The following is a 14,290-nucleotide window of genomic DNA, read 5'->3' on the forward strand; positions in this document are numbered from 1 at the left end:
GGAGAAAGCCTTAATGAGATATTTGAGAGATTCTCAATCATCATAAATAGCCTAGATGCTATGGGCATGACCCACACTGAACAAACTCTGGTGAGGAAGGTCCTTAAAAGCCTTACAAAAGAGTGAAAAACTAAAGCTACTGTCCTAGTCAAGAGTAACAACCTGAGTCCATTAACCTATAATGAGTTGAGAGAAAAACTTCTATCATATGAAACCATACACACAAACCAAGACACTAAGAAAAAAGGAGTGGCCCTAAAATCAAAAGTTCAAAGGAGTGACTCAAGTGATAGTTTTTCAGATGACGAACTTGTCTTTTTTGCTAGGAGACTAAGGAGGCTGATAAGGATCAAAGGCTGAAACAAGGGCTCAAGTTCAAAGGAGTACAAGAAGGATTTGAGAAAAGTAACCTATCACAATTGCAAGGAGGTAGGACACTTCAAGTTCAATTGTCTAAAGCTCAAGAAAAAGAATAAGGCGAAGAAAGAAAATAAGAAAGTGCTCATGGCTTCTTGGGAGGATCTCGAGAATGATTTGAATGAGGAAAAAGATTCCAAATATAAAACACGAATATGTTTCATGGCCAGTGATGATCAACTAGAAGAGTTAAATTACTATGATTTGTCTATTGAAGACTTATATGTTATTGTTGATGATATCACTCACCATTCTGAAAAATTGCTAAATAAGTACAATAAATACAAATCTGAAAATAAAGTTTTGAAAGTTGAAAATGAGTTTTTGAAAGAAAAAATGAAGGAAACCGAATGTGCTATTTATCTTGTTGAAGAAAATAGATTTTTGAAATCAGAAATTAAAAAGTTCAAAGGAAAACACATTACTGATCCTTTTCAAGAATTTGTTGCTGAAAATAAAAGACTGAATGAAACGATCAAAAGTTTGAATAATGATTCAGCAAAGTTTGCATATAATTCAAGCAACTTGGACAAATTATACTTGCTAATCTAAGACTATTGTTTGAAAAATTAGATTTGCGTTATGTAACTAAAAATGATGCAATTTTTTAAAAACCGTTTGCTAAATTCATGGAATCATCTTTAAGAACAAAACTCTCATTTGATAAATCTGGTCTTGGATTTTATCTAACAATATGCTGCTTTTGAAAAGCCATATTTTGATAAAAATGCATCATCATCAAGAACCAAATCTATGTCAAAAAATTCTAGCTAAAGTTATGTTGCAAAAAAAGGTGCCAATGCTAGAAATAGTTTTGTCAAAAGAAATGCACCTTTCTCAAAAACAAAAAATTTCAAACTTTAATCACCATCAACACCATAACTTCAATCTTTTTTAGTAACATGCACACAAAAATCACTGCTTTAATTGCAATAAACCTAGTCATTCTTCTTATTAATGCTTTATTGACAAAAGAAGAGTGGAAAACAAGACATACAAGGTTGTTTGTGATTTCAATATACTTAGGCAACTAAGATGGATTAACTTCAAACGATCCAAATTAGTTTGGATACCTAAAGTTACTTAAGAGTGTGTGTGCAGATTTGCCTAGCATCCAAGAAGAAGAAACTTGGATAGCGGATGCTCTAGGCACATGATGAAAAAGTCAACATTCATCAAACTCAAGAAGTATGATGGAGGATTTGTGACTTTTGGTGATGACGGTAAAGGTAAAATCATTGCAATTGAAAAAGTAGGTAAAGATCTCTCTACTTTCATTGATAACATTTTCTTGGTTGATGGTTTGAAGCACAACCTTTTGAGTATTAGCCAATTATGTGATTTGAGTTATTTGGTAATTTTCAAAAGATTAGAATGCCTTGTTGTGAATGAGAATTCTAATAAAGTGTTGTTTGTGGCAAACTGTTGTAACAATGTATATGGACTCACTTTAGATAAACTTAAGAATCATAATGTAGCTTGTTTTCATAAAAAAAAAACTGAAAAATGGCTATGGCACAAAGATTGGGCCATGCTAGTATGTTTCAAATGAACAAGCTTGTCAAAAGGAATTTGCTAAAAGGTCTTCTTAAGATCAAGCTTGACAAAGACATTACATGTGATGCTTGTCAAATGAAAAAATAAACAAAAAGTTCTTTTAAACAAAAGAAAGATATTTCTGCTAAAAGGCCACTTGAATTGCTACATATTGATCTCTTTTGGTCCAACTAAAACTCAAAGTTTGGGTGGTAAACATTATGGTTTAGTGATTATGGATGATTACACAAAATTTAGTTGGGTTTTATTTCTTGTATATAAAAATGATGCATTTTCAGCTTTTGAGGTATTTTGCAAAAGAATTCAAAATGAAAAAGATTTAAAGATTACTTCAATAAGAAGTGATCATGGTAAAGACGTTGAAAATCAAATGTTTGAATCCTTTTGTGATGAACTTGGAATTTCACATAACTTCTCTTATCCAAGAACACCACAATAAAATGGTGTTGTGGAAAGAAGAAATAGAAGCATTCAAGAAATGGCTAGGGCCATGTTATGTGAAAGTAATGTTCCTATGTTTTTTTGGGCTGAGGCCGTGAACACAGTTTGCTATATTTTAAATAGAACAATCATAAACAAATCTTTGAAGAAAATTCCTTATGAGATTCGGAAGAGTAAACCACCAAATTTGAATTACTTTTATATCTTTAGATGAAAATATTTTTTTTTAAATACCAAAGAAAATTTTGGAAAATTTGATCCAAAGGCCCATGAATATATTTTCATTTGTTACTCTACAACAAGCAAAGCATATAGGATTTACCATCAAGATGCTAGGATCATTGAGGAGTCCATACATGCCACATTTTATGATTTGAACATCGTTCCAAACATTTCGGAAGACAATGATGCAGGCAACCAAGTGGAAAACAACAAGAGTGAAGCCCTTAACTAACATAAATTTGAATATGTGCTCAATGTCCTTAACCCAGCTGATACAGATGATTCTACAGGAGACAATTCCATTTTATCTCCTAAAACAGCAAAAATTTTAGGAAATACCAGCACCAATGAACCACCTCAAGCTAAATCTGTTCCTAAATTCTCAAGACCACGTGAATGGAGATTCTAGAAGAACTATCCACAAGAGTTCATCATAGGAGACCACTCTCATGGTGTTACCACAAGATCATCCTCTAGAAAGGCTCCAGAGGAAAACAATGTGACACTTATCTCTTAAATTGAACCCCAAAGCATCAAAGAAGCTTTTGGTTAACCTTTTTGGATCAAAGCCATGGAAGAAGAGTTTCAATAGTTTGAGAAGAATCAAGTATGGTATCCTGTACCCGAACCAATTGGGAAGAAGGTGACGGGAACCAAGTGAATTTTTAAGAACAAATTGGGTGAAGACGGAAGCATAGCAAGGAACAAAGAAAGAATGGTAGCACAAGGATATGATCAAGAGGAAGGGATTGACTTTGATGAATCCTTTGCTCCAGTGGCCCGATTGGAAGCTATAAGGCTTCTCCTTGCATATGTTGCCCATTGTGGCTTTAAACTTTCTCAAATGGATGTAAAATGTGCATTTTTAAATGGAGTGATTGATAGAGAAGTGTATGTGGCACATCCCTCTGGTTTTAAAAATAAAGAGTTTTCAAATTACGTTTTTTAACTTTCAAAAGCTCTTTATGGATTAAGGCAAGATCCAAGAGCTTAGTATGAATGACTTTGCTCTTTTCTTTTGAAAAATGGCTTTTAAAGAGGCACCACACACATACACTATTCTATTCATCAAGAATTCTAATGATTCATTCATCCTAGTTCAAATTTATGTTGATGACATAATCTTTGGGTCAGCTAATGAATCACTCTATGCTGATTTTGAAAAACGCATGACAAGTGAATTTGACATGAGCATGATGGGTGAAAGAACTGAAGATTGATGGTTTAGAAGTTATAGTAAACTCTTGTTGCAAGTATAGTTACTAAACCAAGCAATCAACCTTTCTTACAAAAGTTTTGGTTGTCACAAGTAACAAACCCCTTTAAAATTGATAACCGAGTATTTAAACCTCGGGTCGTCTTCTCAAGGAATTGCAGGGAGGTATGTTCTTATTATTGGTTATGAGCCTTGTAAATTGGGGGTTTTGAAAGTAAGGAAGCAGTATGTTGAATGATAATAAGAATAAAATAAATAACTATAAAATAGACTCTTGGTAAGGTATGAAAACTGGAAGTCCTATCCTGGCTATCCTTATCAATTGTAATGAGAATTGGATTTTTCTCCCACTTTGTTAACCTCTAACTATGAAGGTAAGTTAAGTGGATGAATTAATTTTGATTCCTCAGGTCCTAGTCTTTCCTTGGGAAAAGTTAGAGTTATTGGAACCCGAATTAATTCTTGAAGAATTTCAATTTTCAATCAACAATGAGTTTGATAACTCAAGTGTCTCCAATGACTCAACCAAATCCAAAAGGGAAAAAATCTAAATTATTTATATAAATAAAAGAAAGCAATCATAATTCTGAAATACCTCAAATTATATTAAATAAAGAAATCAATTCTAACATGGAGTTCATAAATTAAATTAGAAGAATAAATAAAAGGAACATTGAACCTGTGATCACAAAAGATGAAATAATCATAAAGTGAAAAGAATCCTAATTCTAAATCCTAAGAGAGAGGAGAGAACCTCTCTCTCTCTAAAAACTACATCTAATCCTAAGATTGTGAATTGTGAGCTTGTTTTTGAATGGATGCATTCTCCCACTTTATAGCATCTAATCTGTGTGTTCTGGGCTAAAAATGGGTAAAAAGCAGCCCAGAAATCGCTCCCTGCGATTTCTGTTACGTTCAGGTCGCGGGCAAGTGACCCGGAGGCGTCGTCCATGCGTCCGTGCGGATTGAAGTTTGCAGATGCGATGCGGGCGCGTCATTCATGCGTTCGCGTCGCCTAACTTTGAGGAAGCTATGGAAAATTATATATCAAATTGAAGCCCCGGACGTTAGCTTTCAAACGCAACTGGAACCGCGTCGTTTGGACTTCTGTAGCTAAAGTTATAGCCGTTTGAGTGCGAAGAGGTCAGGTTGGACAGCTTAGCAGTTTCTCCAACTTCTTGTATTCCTTCCACTTTTGCATGCTTCCTTTCTATCCTCTGAGCCATTCCTACCCTGTAATTTCTGAAATCACTTAACACACATATCAAGGCATCTAATGGTAATAAGAGAGGATTAAACATAGGGAACTTAAGGCCAAAGAAGCATGTTTTCAATCAAAGCACAAAATCAGGAAGGAAGACATAAAGCATGCGATTAGTATGAATAAATGGGTAAAGAGTTGATAAAAACCACTCAATTGAGCACAAGATAAACCATGAAATAGTGGTTTATCAACCTTCCCACACTTAAACATTAGCATGTCCTCATGCTAAGCTCAAGAGAAGCTATAAAGATGAAGAAGAATGGTAAAACATATGAAATGCAACCTATCTATATGAATGCAACTACATGCAAAATGTTTTTATCTACTTGGTTTAAAAATAAATAAGTTCTCCAAGACAAATATAAATCAGATTTCACTATTCAAATTATAGAATAAAAGACAAGTAAACTTGTAAGAAGATAGCTCATGAAAGCAGGGAACATAGAATTGAGCACTGAACCCTTACTGGTAGTGTATATCACTCTAACTCTCAAGTGTCTAGGGTCAATCACTCTACTTTTCTCTAGTCATGCTTTCTAAAATTTGTTCTTCACCTAACCAATCAACAATATTTAATATACCAATGCAAACATCATGAGGTCTTTTCAAGGTTGTAATGGGGCTAAGGTAAGGGTAAGGGTATATGTATATGGCTAAGTGAGCTTTATAAATTGAATCTTTAATTAACCTAAGCTTTCACCTAACATACATATACTCTATATAACTCTAGAATCATGCCTAGCTACCCATAGTCTTCACTTTTGCATTACATACTCATGTATCAATTTTTCTTTAATTTTATCACATATGCATTGATCTTTTCATTAACTTAACATTGGGGTAATTTTGTCCCCTTATTTAATTTGCTCTTTTTCTTTCCTTTTTCTCTCTTTTTTTTTTTTAAAATAGAAAAATAAACATAACTTATCAATGCACATGGATTTTTATTTTTTCTAGTCTCACATGAGTAGGTACCCAAATTCAAAATATTTTATCAAATTAAAAATATAACACATTCCCTTATTAACCCATGTTCCCACAGTTTCCCCACACTTAATTAACACACTATCTTAAGCTAACCAAAGATTCAATTGGGATAATTAATTTGTTTTTCGCTTAAGGCTAGTGATGTGGTAAAATATAGAACAAATGGGGATTAAAAAGCTCAAGGTGGCTAACAAGGGTGATGTGAAGGGTAGGCTTATTTGGGATAAGTGAGCTAAAATCAAATAATGGCCTCAATCATATGCAAACATGTAATACACTAAATATTGGACATATAGACTGAAATAAAGTAAAGATCACAATTATAGAGAAGTAAACACACAAGAATAAAATATTTATGGTTAAATAATATAACCATATAAATAAGCTCAAATCTCAGAGGTTGTGTGTTCTTTAGCTCAAAAACCATGTTCCAAATACAACTTCCAAACAAGTTTTAACATAAAAATTTTTTTCAATTTAAATTAGTGAAATTTTTCAAAGATAGAGTCTTAAAAGAATTTTATTACTTTAACCAAGTAGTAACTAGATGCATAAAATCAAATAAATATGCAAATGCAACAACTAATTTAACAAATAAAATTAAACATTGGTGCTAAAATATGAAGTGACTAACCCATGGAAGTCGGTATCGACCTCCCCACACTTAAAGATTGCACCGTCCTCGGTGCATGCTAAGATGTGCAGATGGACGGGCTTTTCCAACTGACACTTTTCTCCGAAGATTTTGCAGATGGACTTGTCTGTCTCCCCATGTAAACGTCTGCCGATTCTCTTCCTGGTGGCCATCCTGAAAGAAAAAAGGGAAGAAAGGTAACCCAATAATAAAGATAAGAAAATAAATGAAGTATGGTTGGGTTAATGTCAAATGATAAGGGTCTCATTTACATGGAAGCTTCAACATGTACGTGAGAAAACAATATAAGCACATGGCATACTAGTGGTGCAAAATTTGCAACAAAGGAGAGGAAAATGTGGGTAATGCAAGATAGTATAAGTTCATATCAATGCAAGAGAATTACAAGTATCATAAAAGATTAGCATTGATTTAAATAATGTTACCCAATAAGAATAAAACAAGTCATAAGCACTAAGATAATACCAGAAAAGATATAACAGTTGAATAAGAACATTTGAACACCAATGGTAAAATAATAAATTTAGAAAAGAAAAAAAAATATACAAAATTAAAATGCAATGAATGAAAGTATGCAAATAAATAAAATAAAATAAAAGATAAGAAGAATGAGAAGGGAAAGAAATAAAGTAAGAAAGAAAGAAGAAAGAAGAAAAGATAGAAGAAATTAGGATTGGGGAAGAAAAGATAAGATAATTGGCTGATCTGGATAAGCTGTGCGGCGCAAGCGACGCGGACGCGTAGGGGACGCGGTCGCGCGACTTGCGCTTAAATTAATCGACGCGGTCGCGTCGGTCACGCAGACGTGATGAGATATTTTGGAGGAAAAATGAATTTCTCCCAAAACACACAAATCTAACCGGCAAGTGCACCGGGTCGCATCAAGTAATAATAACTCACGGGAGTGAGGTCGATCCCACAGGGATTGATGGATCAAGCAACTTTAGTGGGTGATTAGTTTAGTCAAGCTAACATTGATGTGAATTGTGTGAAATTGTAACCAACAGAAAGTAAATGACAATGAATTTAAAGTTGCAGAATGTAAATTGGCAAGTAACTTAAAGAGCAAGAAATATAAATTGCAAGAATCTTAAATGACAAGAAATATAAATTGCATCAAATGTAAAGGGAATTGGGAATTGGATTTGCAGAAATTAAACAAGGAAAAGTTAAATTGCAACAAGCAGAGAAGTAAAAGATGGATTTGATTGATTCGGAACCAAAACAGAAATGTAAATAAACATGAAAAGCAATAAACAGAGAATGTAAAATTGGAATTAAGATCTCAGGACCCAAGAGACTAGATAACCAAGTCTAGATCTCAATGCCTTCCTAGATCCAACAAGAACAATTGCAAGAGAAATTAAAGAAAAGTAAATTGCAGAAGCCAAGAGAAGGTGAAGTAGTAAACAGGAATGGAAATTCAATTGTGCAGAGAAAGTAAACAAGAAAATTCTCAAGGTGAGATTGAAACAGAATTTCTTCAATTCTCAACCCAAGATTCAAAACGAAATTGAAAACTAAGAGAGAGCTCTCAAATCCTAATGCTCCCTAGTGGAGCCAGCCTCTTCACAAATATGAAAATGATGCCTTATATAGGCTTTACAAAATGGAAATGAAAATGAAATTAAAAACAAATTACAATTAAATGAAATTCCTATTTTATCTATTTCTTGTGCCTTTGAGTGATGATCATTTGGGCCCTTGCTCTTGATGAAATTGGGTTGATAAAGGCCTTGGTTGATTGCTCTTAGAGTTTGAAGAGGAACCGAATTGAACCGGGTTGAGTTTGCAAAAGTTGGACCAAAAGTTGGAGCTAAAGTTAGGGGTCTAACTTTGGCTCCAACTTTTCATAGCAACCCACAAAACTTGCTGGTATGAACGTTGGTGCCAACGTTAGGGGTCTAACTTTGACCCTAACGTTGGCCTCCCTTATGCACATTTATGGCGCCAACTTTGTCCTCTTGTCATGTTGCCAATTTTATGCCCAATATAGACTATCATATATGGTTGGAAAGCTCTGAATGTCAGATTTCTAACCCACTTGGAATCACTTCAATTGAACATCTACAACTCAAGTTATGATCATTTGAAGAGGGCATGGTCGCTGGCTTTGGTGTGCAGCGTTTGAGGTAACGTTAGCCTCTAACGTTGGCGAAAACGCCAATTCTGGAGGCTCAAATGTATTGTCCACCCCATACTATTATACATTGTTGGAAAGCCCTGGATGTCTACTTTCCAATGCCGTTGGGAGCACATTATTTGGAGCTCTACAGCTCGAGTTATACTCCTTTGAAGGTGCAGAGGTCAGTTGGCCTCACTGCAGGTTGCCACCATGTTCGTTTATGCACATTGCGGGGCAGTTTTCTCCCTCAATTTTAGTGTCCACCATGCAGTGCCATATATGCTTGGAAAGCTCTTGATTCCTACTTTCCAATGCTTCTTGAATCACCTCATTTGGAGCTCTGTAGCTCATGTTATTCTTGTTGGAAGTATACCCCTTCAAGCTGTTGTGGTGTGTGGCGCCAACGTTAGCCTCAAAGTTAGGGGGCTAACGTTGGCGCAAACTTTTGCTCCTCCTTGTGATGTTCATGTGCCAACGTTAGCCTCAAAGTTAGGGGGCTAACGTTGGCGCAAACTTTTGGTGCCCAGGGGAGAAATTCATGTGCCAACGTTAGCCTCAAAGTTAGGGGGCTAACGTTGGCGCAAACTTTTGGTGCCCAGGGGTGAATTTCATGTGCCAACGTTAGCCTCCAAGTTAGGGGTCTAACTTTGAGGCTAACTTTTCACCCAAAAGTTTTTGCTTCCTGGTTCAACTTATTCCATTGTCCTCTCTTTACTCCTAGCCATTCCTTCTTGCTTCACCCTTTCTCCAAGCCTTCTTCACCTATCATTAATCAACCAAACACATCAAAGCTATGCTCAAAATCATGAGATATTCATTCTTTCATAATATGTGACAATTTTAGCATAAAACCTCTTGAAATAGCATGAATTCATACATGGTTGATTAAATCAAAGGAAACATGAAAATCTACCCAATTGGCTTGCTTATGGCTCAAGAAAGTGCACAAAACCTATTGAAAACAAATGAAAAAGGCATAGAAAAACATGACATGATGACATGTCATCAAGACGCGTGACGCATTTTGTGCTACTGGCGCGAGGGCAGCCTCGTGCTCGCACAACTCTCTGTTCAAAATGCATTATTGCCAAATATCAGGGTGACGCGGTCGCGTGGTCGATGCGATCGCGTGAGTGGTCATGACAGGAATGTGACGCGGACGCATGAGCCATGCGTCCGTGTGGTAAGGCTGGGCGTTCAGCACCAGTCCAGCACCACTCCAGCATAACTTTCGGCTATGCACCCTTTTCACGTCGATTTTCATGTCACGTGGCCGCGTGGGTGACGCGGTCGCGTGGGAGGCCAAAGTTCCCACATGACGCGGACGCGTCAGTGACGCGGTCACGTGGATCAATTTGTGCCAAAGGCACGCCTCCAGCCACGCTATCGCGTGACTCTCTGTTCAATTTTTTTTTCTTCCCAATGCACTGGCGACGCGGACGCGTCAATGACGCTGCCGCGTCGCGTGCGTGCTTCTTTTTTTTTTTTAATAATGCAGTATGCAGAATGCAATGCTAATATGAATGTTATGCATGATTCCAGGTCCAATGAAATAAAATAAAACTTAAAAACAAACAAAACAGACTAGAATTAAAACTAAAAAAGGAACGAGCATACCATGGTGGGTTGTCTCCCACCTAGCACTTTTAGTTAAAGTCCTTAAGTTGGACATTTGGTGAGACCTTTGTTATGGTGGCTTGTGCTTGAACTCATCCAAGAATCTCCACCAATGTTTGTAAATCCAATGGCCTTCGGGATCCCAAACAAAGCACGTAAAGCCCTTGAGCAGTTTTAAACAAGTTCTCAGGCTTCCAGTGTGCTGAATGTCAGAACAGACTTCAGGATCCCAAACTTTGCTTTTACACCCGTCTTTGTGTTGATCATCATAATTCCTTCCGGGTGGCAAGCAATCTGAATTCTCACTAAAGCGGCCAACCGACTTCCTAGACCCATTCAGTTGAGCTTTACACCAACCTTTGCGTTTAAACTTAAAGCTTCCAACCATAATGAACCTTGCAGGACAATTCTTACCACTGGCCATCTTCCTCTTACTCTTAATACCACAAAGAGCTCTAAGTTGACCATCCGTCTCCAGTAGCCCATATTTAAGTGGAATTAGAAAGCTAAGGGATACGAATTTTACCCACTTGAATGTTGTGAAGGATGATGGCAACTTAGGGGGAGGTATTGTTAACGAATTTGCAAGCTCCACTCCCTTGTGCTCTTCTCTGACAACTTCCACCTCTTTGTAAGTTTCTTCAATATCAACCTCTTCTTCTTGGTAGCTTTCTTCCAATTCAATCTCTTCTTCATTGCTCACCAAGGGCATAGGAGGCTGTGCTTCTTCTTCTTTAATCTCCATCTCTTGACCAACCTCTTCCAAGTCTTCAACTATGATATGCCTTTTAGTTTGTACACCCTCCTCAACATCAAATGCAACCGCCTTGGAAGGAGGCTCTTTGTCTTGACTTTCCCATGGAGGTTCAGCATCTCGCAAGTCTTCAACCACTTTTTTCTCTTCAATAATTACTGCTTTGTCCAGTAGTTTTAATATAAAATCATACTCATCCTTGATGATTTTCTTTCCATGAAAACTCCTTTCAACTATTCTTTCATCTTCAAGGGTCTTTACTACCTTCACCTTTAGGGCCTCCTCTAACTCCTTATGAAGTATGGATTTGCGAAGATGATCCCTTCTCTCTTGTTCCATGTCAATAGCATCATTGGGATCATGTTGCTCTTGGATTGATGGATGTGGGTGCTCTTCCATGGATGGTGGTAATGGGATGGAGAGATCATTCTGTGGTTAAAAAAGAAGTACACTAGAGCTTGAGGGTTGATTGTTGAAGGTAGAGGATTGGTTCATGCGGGATATAAGATTTTGGAGTGTAGAGGTGAGACCAATGATGTTAGAGATGAGTGTATTGTTATCCAATAGAGGTTGGGGTAGATCTATGTATGGCTCATTCGGTTCATGGGGTGGTTGGTATGGTGGATGTGGGTTAGGGTCATATGGAGGTAAATGGTGTAAAGGGGCTTGTGAGTTTGGTGGTTCAAAGGTATGTTGGGGAGGTGGTTCATAAGCACAGGGTGGGGCTTGTTGGTAATTACAAGGGGGTCCACCATATCTATCAGCTTGGTATGCATTGTAGAGTGGTCCTTGCCCATGATATCTTGGAGGGTGTTGTTGCCTAAAGGGTTGATCAGATCCTCTTGGCTCCATCCATCTTTGATTGCTTAGACCTTGATGCATATTCTTGTTATAGCTTCCACTCCTTTCAACAGGTTTAGAACCAAACTCAAAGCGAGAGGGGTGAGAATTCATGGTAGCTAATAAAAATTAAAAACGAAAATAAAAACAAATTTAAATTAAAAGGTTGTTGAAATTTAAATTTGAAATTTAAATATTGCATTTTGAAATTTGATTTTTGAAATAAGATAAGATAAGATAAAAATTTTAAAATAAAAATCTGAAATTTTTTTTTTGAATGCAAATTTCGAAAATTTAATTAAATAAAGAGAAAAAATATTTTTGAATTTAATGAGGAAAGAGAAAAACAATAAAATGACACCAAACTAAAAAAATTTTTAGATCAAAATGAAGAAAATAACTAAGAACAACTTGAAGGTCAAGATGAACACGAAGAACAACTTGAAGGTCAAGATGAACACAGAACAAATTTTTGAAAAATTTTTAATAACTAAATAAAAACCAATAACCTCTTAATTTACGAAAAAGAAAAAATAAAAATAAAAATAAAAACAAATAAACAAGTAAAAAGCAAATATTTACAATAACCAATAATAAGGCACACGTTTGCAATTATCCGGCAACAGTGCCATTTTGAAAGAATTGAAGATGATGGTTTAGAAGTTATAGTAAACTCTCATTGCAAGTATAGTTACTAAACCAAGCAATCAACCTTTCTTACAAAAGTTTTGGTTGTCACAAGTAACAAACCCCTTTAAAATTGATAACCGAGTATTTAAACCTTGGGTCGTCTTCTCAAGGAATTGCAGGGAGGTATGTTCTTATTATTGGTTATGAGTCTTGTAAATTGGGGGTTTTGAAAGTAAGGAAGCAGTATGTTGAATGATAATAAGAATAAAATAAATAACTATAAAATAGACTCTTGGCAAGGTATGAAAACTGGAAGTCCTATCCTGGCTATCCTTATCAATTGTAATGAGAATTAGATTTTTCTCCCACTTTGTTAACCTTTAACTATGAAGGTAAGTTAAGTGGATGAATTAATTTTGATTCCTCAGGTCCTAGTCTTTCCTTGGGAAAAGTTAAAGTTATTGGAACCCGAATTAATTCTTGAAGAATTCCAATTTTTAATCAACAATGAGTTTGATAACTCAAGTGTCTCCAATGACTCAACCAAAGCTAAAAGGGAAAAAATCTAAATTATTTATATAAATAAAAGAAAGTAATCATAATTCTGAAATACCTCAAATTATATTAAATAAAGAAATCAATTCTAACATGGAGTTCATAAATTAAATTAGAAGAATAAATAAAAGGAATATTGAATCTGTGATCGCAAAAGATGAAATAATCATAAAGTGAAAAGAATCCTAATTCTAAATCCTAAGAGAGAGGAGAGAACCTCTCTCTCTAAAAACTACATCTAATCCTAAGATTGTGAATTGTGAGCTTGTTTTTGAATGGATGCATTTTCCCACTTTATAGCCTCTAATCTGTGTGTTCTGGGCTAAAAACTGGGTCAAAAGCAGCTAAGAAATCGCTCCCTGCAATTTCTGTTACGTTCAGGTTGCGGGCAAGTGACGCGGAGGCGTCGTCCGTGTGTCCGCGCGGATTGAAGTTCGCAGATGCGACGTGGGCGCGTCATGCACGTGTTCGCGTCGCCTAACTTCGTGGCAGCTATGACAAATTATATATCAAATCGAAGTCCCGGACGTTAGCTTTCCAACGCAACTGGAACCGTGTCGTTTAGACCTCTTTAGCTAAAGTTATAGCCATTTGAGTGAAAAGAGGTCAAGCTGGACAGCTTAGCAGTTTCTCCAACTTCTTGTATTCCTTCCACTTTTGCATGCTTCCTTTCTATCCTCTTAGCCATTCCTGTCCTGTAATCTCTAAAATCACTTAACACACATATCAAGGCATCTAATGGTAATAAGAGAGGATTAAACATAGGGAACTTAAGGCCAAAGAAGCATGTTTTCAATCAAAGCACAAAATCTAGAAGGAAGACATAAAGCATGCGATTAGTATGAATAAATGGGTAAAGAGTTGATAAAAACCACTCAATTGAGCACAAGATAAACCATGAAATAGTGGTTTATCAATGGGTGAACTTAATTTCTTCCTTGGACTTCAAATTAAACAAACTCAAAATGGAACTTTCATTTACCAAGAGAAGTATACCAAGGATCTAATTA

Source organism: Arachis ipaensis, chromosome B10, assembly GCF_059453495.1.
Source record: "Arachis ipaensis isolate K30076 ecotype BB chromosome B10, ASM5945349v1, whole genome shotgun sequence".
NCBI lineage: Eukaryota > Viridiplantae > Streptophyta > Magnoliopsida > Fabales > Fabaceae > Arachis > Arachis ipaensis.